Source organism: Anopheles funestus, chromosome 2RL (assembly GCF_943734845.2).
Source record: "Anopheles funestus chromosome 2RL, idAnoFuneDA-416_04, whole genome shotgun sequence".
Lineage (NCBI taxonomy): Eukaryota > Metazoa > Arthropoda > Insecta > Diptera > Culicidae > Anopheles > Anopheles funestus.
Window position 1 is genome coordinate 78,848,487 of NC_064598.1, and position 8,515 is coordinate 78,857,001.

The following is an 8,515-nucleotide window of genomic DNA, read 5'->3' on the forward strand; positions in this document are numbered from 1 at the left end:
ACACATTTTTCATTTAAATGGATTAAAAGGACTAGCACGAGAGAAGAAGACAGTCGACAAATAATTGGAGAGAGGAGCAGTCGGTAGTACTGTAAATAGGATAGAAAATTTTAAAGATAGAAAGTAAATAGGATAGAAATAGGATAGATGACTTGCAAAGATCACATGACTATGATTGGGAAGGATAAAGCAGATATTGTTTAGAAAAAAAAAGAAAACAGGAGAGGATTTCAAACACTTCCTTGAGAAACGCCATGGAGGAACATGGAAAGCTCTGGAGGTGAAATCATAGGAGATTCAGAATTCAGCTAAATTTACCAGAAGAAGATCGCCAGAAGAAGAGACGCGATCAAAAGAGGCATGAATGATCTAGGCATTACCTGGATCCATAAAGTCCCATCCATTGACCATATTGGTACTGGATTATAGGTTTGGAGCTACTGAGTTACATAAATTAAAACTACTATTAAAAAATTCTAACCACTTCGAGATAATCATGAAAATATAACTACAAGAAACAAACTTCAGGCAAATGCTTACTGAATCACAACAAGAAGAGAAAAAATACCAATAAAAACACATATACAACCAAAGGCGCGTAAGTAGATGAGAAACTTTCCTTCTTAATGTGTTTATCTACAGCTACAGGCCGAAACCGCTCCCTGGATCCGAAGGTTCATTCGCTCAACCAACGACGGTACCAACAAAGCTGGAAAGTGGTCAAAAGTTTTCTAATAGATTAAGACTGCCCAGACCACCGTAAAGCGGGACCCAAAAGATTCCTTCTAACGTTGCCGGATGGAGTTGAAGGATTTGTGTACGGAGTGCCTGTATGTGCGATATGCAAACTTACTCAAAGAAACCACTCCCTCTGCTTGTGGATGGTGTGGTAAAGATTTTAAGCTTAATCTCCGTTTTTCCTTCACCACGAACGGGGCTTTACTTGCTTTTGGACGAGCACTTTGGGCCACCAGTTCATACGGTTAATGATTTTTCTTACCCCAATGGTAAAGCGTAAGCCTTTCCAACAATAAGGTAGGCGAAGGGAAAAGCTTCCGAATATCCTTCCTCGTATGTAATGAACACTCGAGTTTGTGTTAATCCCATAATGGGTGGTTATTATTATGGATATAATTTCCATTTTCAAGTGCGGTAAACAAATTGATTGCCAAACCGTACAACAAGGATGCATCAGGATGCAAATGAAGCTGAGAGTAGAAGATTAAGGAGTTATAAAAACGAGATTGAATTTCCGTCGTCTTTTTTTTTTTGTTATTAAACCGAAGCATTAAAAGGACGCTATTATAGAAAGTTTACTTGTGGCACGGCTGGCTAAGGAAAACTCCAATCCCAGGAAGAAAATATTAATCAACTACGTGACACTATTTAGTGGAAAAAATGCTTTTTTCCCTTCCATTCTTCCACTATGAAAGTGCAAAGTGCAGCTTAATTTATTCTTTCAAACTTGCTTTTAATGAAGTTCGTGAGCTGTTTCGAGGGTGCGTTGGTTTCTGAATGGAATCGGCTTTTAAAACCCTGAACAGTGAGGAAACCGGGAAACAAAAAAACAAGACAGGATTATGTTGCATGCGATTCGATGAAACTTGATTGAAATAAGGGAAACGAGAGGAAAAAAAAAACACGTGAAAATACAACAGTTCCGCGGATGAAGTTCAATCGAACACGGGTTTTTCGCCAGTACACACTTTCCGCTGTGGGGCTCATTTGTGCGCGTTTCCAACAGTGCACGGGAACTAAAATGAGCACAATAAAAGCAAAACTAAAAAGGAAGCTTTTTTCCCCACCCCCATTCGCGTACTTTTCGATTGATTTCGGATCGTATCCTCACGCGAAACGCATTTCAAACACTCGGGAAACACACCGGAAAATATTGCATTCCCGGGGTCGATTTTTCCAAAAGGATTATATGTTTCAGTTGCTGTTTTTGGGGCGATAGCAGTGACGCTGGTTCCTGGTACCTGGTTCCAGGGGAGAGGGCACTAAAGCACAGTACAGTAGCACACTTCAAAAGAAGTGTCCGGTCTCCTTAACAACCGATAGGCATAGCACATCGCCCGGTACAAAATATGAGCAGTGATTACGGGTTTTCGCAGGGAAATTCCATTTGTAGCAGCGGCCATAGACAAATGAAACGAAACTCGTTATATTCCACATGGAGCTTTTACGCGAAATTCGTTCGCTTTTTTTGCCTCTTTTTATTTATTCTCGCTTTTTTTTATTGGGGAAATGAGTGGTTGAGTTGGTACCTAGTAGCACGGAACATTCGTTTGAAAAGCCGTTCTTATTAGGAATTGGAGTGGCTTTCGCGTGGTTCACGGATGGTACACTATACGACTTAATGAAATCGTCGATTCCAATAGGCACAACCTAAATAGAACCGTGCCTTTTTTTGCGAAGTTTTAGCGGGGGAAAATAAATTAAATTTGTATTCCACTGTTCGGTAGAATGTTACAGTTGGTTTTTTTTTCTATCGCAATGGAAACCAAGGCGTTGGAATACGTTTTTAGATACCAAGAATTTTCATAAAAAAGAATCTGTTTAGAAAATTGAAACATTGTTCGATATGTTGTTGAAGTTTTGATTAACATTTCACAAAGACGAAATCATTTGATAAGCTTATGTATGGTGTGTTCAGTTTAGCTGATAAATATTGCTCTGTTGCGCGCCTAAAGAATGCTATTTGCATGTCAAAAGTTGTTTCATTTAGTTTTTAATTAATAAAATGTACCAAACATTTTTATAACTGTTTTAATTTTGATTTTAAAAGTCAGCTCGCAAGGGTCGATTATTCTCAAACAAATGATTATATTATCCGTGTCTTATAGTTTATAGTAGCGAGAAATTTAAAAGTCGTATGGTCAAACAAGTAAAAAAACTGTTAACATCATATCCAACTAGTCATCTTCTACAGTCTGAAGCAAATTCCCACTCAAAACACCTGTCGCGACGATTGAAGCTGTGATTGTATATAGAACCTACATAGTTCCAGTACTCACTAACGCCTCTGAGACCGGGACTGCCCACAACTGTTGAAACTGTTTTAGTCGTGGACATGAGAAAAATGCTTAGAAGGATTTTTGGCCCCGTATGTGTGGAAGGACTATGGAGGAATCATTATAATGACGAGCTCCGGATGGGATTTTATACCCGGTTCTGTCCTGTGGAACTGGCGCCGTTTAACACATACACCACGGGGCCGCCTATGATTGGTTGGTCATGTCATTCGAATGACACCGAACAACCCAGCCCGTAAATTACTTTTAGGTCGTCCACATGGCAGGCCCAAATTGAGATGAAGTTATGGCCGTTAGAAAGAGCGGAATAATTGTTTAGCTATTGATTGTAATTGGTTTAGGAGAAGAAGACCGCGAAGCACTAGTAGAGCCTGATAAGCAAGTAAGGAACATTATCCCTTTAATTTACAGAATCCGATCTTTGATATCTTGGTATCTTTGAAGATGAAATTAGCTTCAACTTTCTAAAAAAACGACAGAACTTTGTTCTTAAAAAAAAAATTTGTAACTTTCACCAACCAACTCCAGGTTAACTGTAGAGGACTGTTGTACATTATGTTGTGCTTTGTTTATCACTTGTCTATTCATATTCACACTATTTTATTCCAATATTCACATTATCAGATTGGTATCAGAAGTTTTAAAGATAGTGAATTATATTTCTTATCTACAAAGTAAAAAAAAACATATTTTCCACTTATTGGAAACTTCTTTAGACAGAAGAATCTCAAGAAAATTATTCTCCAGTAAAGTCAAACAGACTTCTTAATGCATTACTGGCAATAGACTTGGGAATTTTTTTTATGAAGAAAAGTTTATTTTTATAAAAAAAAACTTCAAGGCACAAATTAGTCATATGGAAATGAAATGAATCGAAGAATAAGATAATAGGAAATAGCGGAATTACTAATAATTGGTGACACACCGTTTCCTATCGATTTTCGACATCAATTTCCGGAAAAACTTCAATCAAGATATATGATGAAAGCTCAACAAGCTTGTTTACCACCTCGATCGTTCGTTGCTGGGTGCTACAGTCACCAAGTACCATTGGAAAATGTAAAAAATTTTAATGAGAATCGATAACACCTATGTACATATGGCAGTGGGTATAGCTTTCGCCGTACCATCTCTCACACCCATGTGCCCTTTTTGCGGTTGATGTGCTTTGTCGAAAGGGGGCCTATTTTCTTGGTAGTGAAATAAACACCGCTTAAGCACACGTCTTGCAATGGAAATTATTTCCTGAGCGTAAGATTGGAATGCTTCAAATCGGTTTCCGTTCATTGTACTACCGATTTAAATACGTTCCAACTAGGTAACATTCCAACAGCACGGGTGAGAATAACAAGCAATCTGATGAAATTGCTTCGGAATCTGCACAAATGCTGCCGGGATCGCTCATGGTTTGGTAAACGATTCTTCCGGTATTTCGGTTTCCTAGAAGTAGACTTAGATTGAGTTCTGTACTGAGTAACGAATAACCTTTCAAGGCTAATTATTTTCTTTACAACTGAGGGGGCAACATTTTTTTAAATGTTTGAAACAAATGTTAAAAATAATAACTACATCCGTGCAAACGTTAATTACAAAACCGATTGGAGGAAAAATTCTTAATTTTCCGCCCATGTCGACATCCGGCGAAAAATTCCTGACAGTGACTTTTGACAAGAAGCAAAGAAGTGAAAAAAAGCCTTGAAATAGAAACGCATTGATATGGTTTGTGACGTGCGCAAAAATTGCCATTTCAAATTTTGTGCCAAGCAATCAAAATCAACATCTTCAGCGAGTGATGGATTTGAAAAGGGCGAGCGGAAAAGCATGATGGCAAACAGTTACCATTGAAACAACAAATGAGTCTGTCAGGGCCTGATGATGAACGAATTTTCACAAAGCTGTCAACTTGGTTTGCAATTCTGCCCGCTACCTGTAGCCACACGCGTTTCGTCCCATTTGGTTTAGCGTTTTCGTAGAAAAATCGTAGAAAACTGAAAGTTACTTTCTACTTGAAGCGAAAGCTTTTTTCGCTCGCTCTCGATAGGGAGAGGGAAACGAATAATAATAATGAAGAAAAAACCCCGAACACAGTAATAGTAATTTTTCCGCTTTGTTAAAAGATTCACAGCGCGTCGGTTGGGGTCGGTTTTTTTGGGAGGAGAAGCGAGTTGAGAACTCGCGGCACAAATCAAAAAAGCACACTGGGACCGGTAGCTAGAAACGTGCCAGAAGCAGCAGCTTAAGAAATTCGTTCTAGTAGAAGGACAATCATTTTCAGGAGGGAATACTACAGCGCTACTTGTCCATTTTCCATCAAATGTAAATCCCGCACGGGGGGGTTGGGGTTTCGGTGTCCATCGAGCGGTGAATTTTATTTGCTGTAGCAAATTGAAATTGAGGGTTTGTCGTTTTTTTTTTTTATTGAAATACACGGGATGGGAAGAATTGTCGTTGTCACGCCGGCTGGACTTTGTGTGGTTGGAACTGGTTCGGAGTTTTTTTGGTGGATAGGATACCTTCCACTTAATGCCCGTTCGTGGTAAGCCAAAGGATTTTTGTTGGCGCAGTGGTACGAGTGTGAGCTGTAATGGAAGATTTTTTTTTTAGATTAAATGTTTAAAGTTGGGTTGAAGCTAACGCTAAGGAATATACAGTATTACTTACTTGATAACTTACTTTATAATCATAGGGAAATCTAAGCTTAAAGACTGTTTCATGAAAAGTGAGCAATTTTAATGATTTTTTTGTATGAAAGTGAGTTCATTTTGAATTTTTTTGAAGTACAGATTAGCTTAGAAGTAATTCCAAAAGAACAAAAATTATCATTTGCTGTAGTGTTGCTACCCACCGCTAGATGTCGCCACGCAAAACAAGGATTTAAAGAATTAAATAATTCATTACAATTTGATTTTCTTGTTTTATTACTTGACTAAACTATCGTTCAGCCGAGTATGTCCAGGATAAGGGAAAGGACAAGGAGGAAATGCCTTGTGATAATTCTACTGCTGCAGCTTAAAAGGCTGACAATACGGCCGAAGCCGTAATCATTAATTATAAATAAACTATCGTTCGCAGAGGAGAATTACTAGAGACATTGAAATCGGTGAAGAAATAAAGTATAATATAATAATAAAAGAATTAAATGAACTATAAAACTTAACTTTTTAATCAGTTCAGTTTGACAAGATAAATAATATAAAAAAAAAAATTTTATTAAAAAAAAACACAACAAATTTTTCCTCAAAAAATCTCTTAGCTTTATTTATATCTGCTAAACTGCCACAATCAAACTAATAATTAGTAACTTCATTTTCCCTACAAAGTAATTTTGCTGTGCTACACAGTTTTCACCAATGAATACGAAATTTATTCAAACATTTATAAAGCCAAGCTAAACAGCTCGGATTTGATTGGAATGAGAGAGCAAATTTTGTCGCTTGTTCAAAAAGTTCATCTCTTCAAGAAAAGTTTCCTGTTTAACAAGGAAAAAGGGTATTATTTCCTGCTTCGTTTTAGTACAGCCAACCAGGGTTTTCAGGGTTTCAGCAAGAAAGAATTGAATAGGAGATGATTTTCGTAAAACAACCGCATCATACAGAAGACAACCATACTCCTCTTTTAACACTTTTTCAATAGAAAGAACAGGAAAGAAGCCTCTAGTGTCACACATTCCTGACGGCAAAACTTGTATAAAATACCACATAAAACACAAACATCATACATCCGCAACATAGGTTGCATTCTATATGTGTGTGTGTGCGTTGACACTAGTACATGGATAATCTTTCAAGTGCAGTGTGGCAACGAAACGATAGAAAACTTCTCCAAACAAACGCAGCGTGGAAGCAACACTGAAATACAATGGAACAGGAAGTTTTCCAAACACTCTCGTTATAGTTTAGTTCGCAAAACCACACAAACCAAGCCGTGGAGCATTTTCAAAGCATAAAACAAACCGCTTCGCGATGGAATTATAATGTCACATACGGGAGGAGAACAACGGGAGAACATTTGGTGTACGAAACAAACGAATGTGTTTTTGGGTTAGTTACGGGGAAAAAATACATTTGCAGTTTGCGACAAATACTGCGATGGAGGTAAGATACCGTGAAGTAAGTTTTGAACTGTGAAGGAGTTTATGTCATTTAACACTTGCTTTTGTTCTTTGGTGGATTTTTAACGCGAAATTGTGTTTGTAGTTGTGGTTTAGGTGTAAAGAAAATGTGTTGAGATGTTTTGTGGTTTGTAAAGAATGAATTATACATTTTCTCTATGAGTCGATTGTTAATTGTAGATTGCCAAGTAAGTAATTACTTCTTGTTTATTTATTTTTTTGTTTAGTTTTCTTTATATAGAAAATTAAACTAATATTGATATTACAGCTCATAATTATGCTTATTTATGATTATTTTTCTACGAGTTATAATACCATTTAAACAATTATCATCTTTAAAACCATAATTGAATGTCCGGTTAAATTAAAATTATTTACAAAAATAAATTCTTCCCATTCCGTCCAATTTCCATTCCAGCCGTTCTTGCTTACTCAGCTGTGCCTAACATAAAAAAAAATAAATTAAAAAAACGGCAAAATACATTTTACATTTTGTGTCAATTTTTAGTATTTATTTACAAAACAATAATTTTTTGTTTTTTTTTAACTCTTTGGTAAAGAACATAGTTTATTTTTTGATGATGATATCAGTTTTGTTTTCCTATTATTGGTTCAAAACTTTTTTGAAACTACTGTCTGAGTTTCGTTCTGTTTATTTAATTGTTCGTTTAATTATATATATAATATATTTTTTCCATTAGAACGGCCATGTTGTATGTATTTATAAAAATTCTAAAATAATTGGGAGTTTGATCAATTATTAACGATTTTGCACTCTCACTTTGTTTTCATTCATTGATTATACATTTTCATTTTTTTAATTAGTATTTATTTATGATTTTTTTCATTACTATGTTTTAGTTTGTTGTGTGTGTGGTTATTTTATTTGCTTTGTTTTTTGAGTTAACAATAGTTTTCACAAGTTTCTCTAAGTTATGAAAAGATGAAATCAACGAGACGAATTATATAGCTCGAAAGATTTTGTTGTAGTAAGAAAAGCTTGCGTATTGTTTAACACATACAACTATTTACATTTACAAATGGTTCCGTAATTTCAAATGGCGCTCATGTATTGTCACCATGCTTGTCACTGCTTTCATAACACTAGAAACAAGCATCGTGATGGTAAGATTCCGTAAAACCACTCCCCTGCTCCTGCACCTTTCCCAACCTCTCGTCTCGTCTCGTCTTCTTCGCTTCCCCCAAACAAACAACCATCTACAAGGATTTACGCAACCAAAGGTAAATAGTTACTTCTTGGTGAAGAGAGCAAAGCAGTATCGCATAACCGACACTCGGCAATCGGAATGTCACTAAGAATTGTGACACCAACGTTCGTACACCAGTGCAAAAACCCACTTCAACCGCG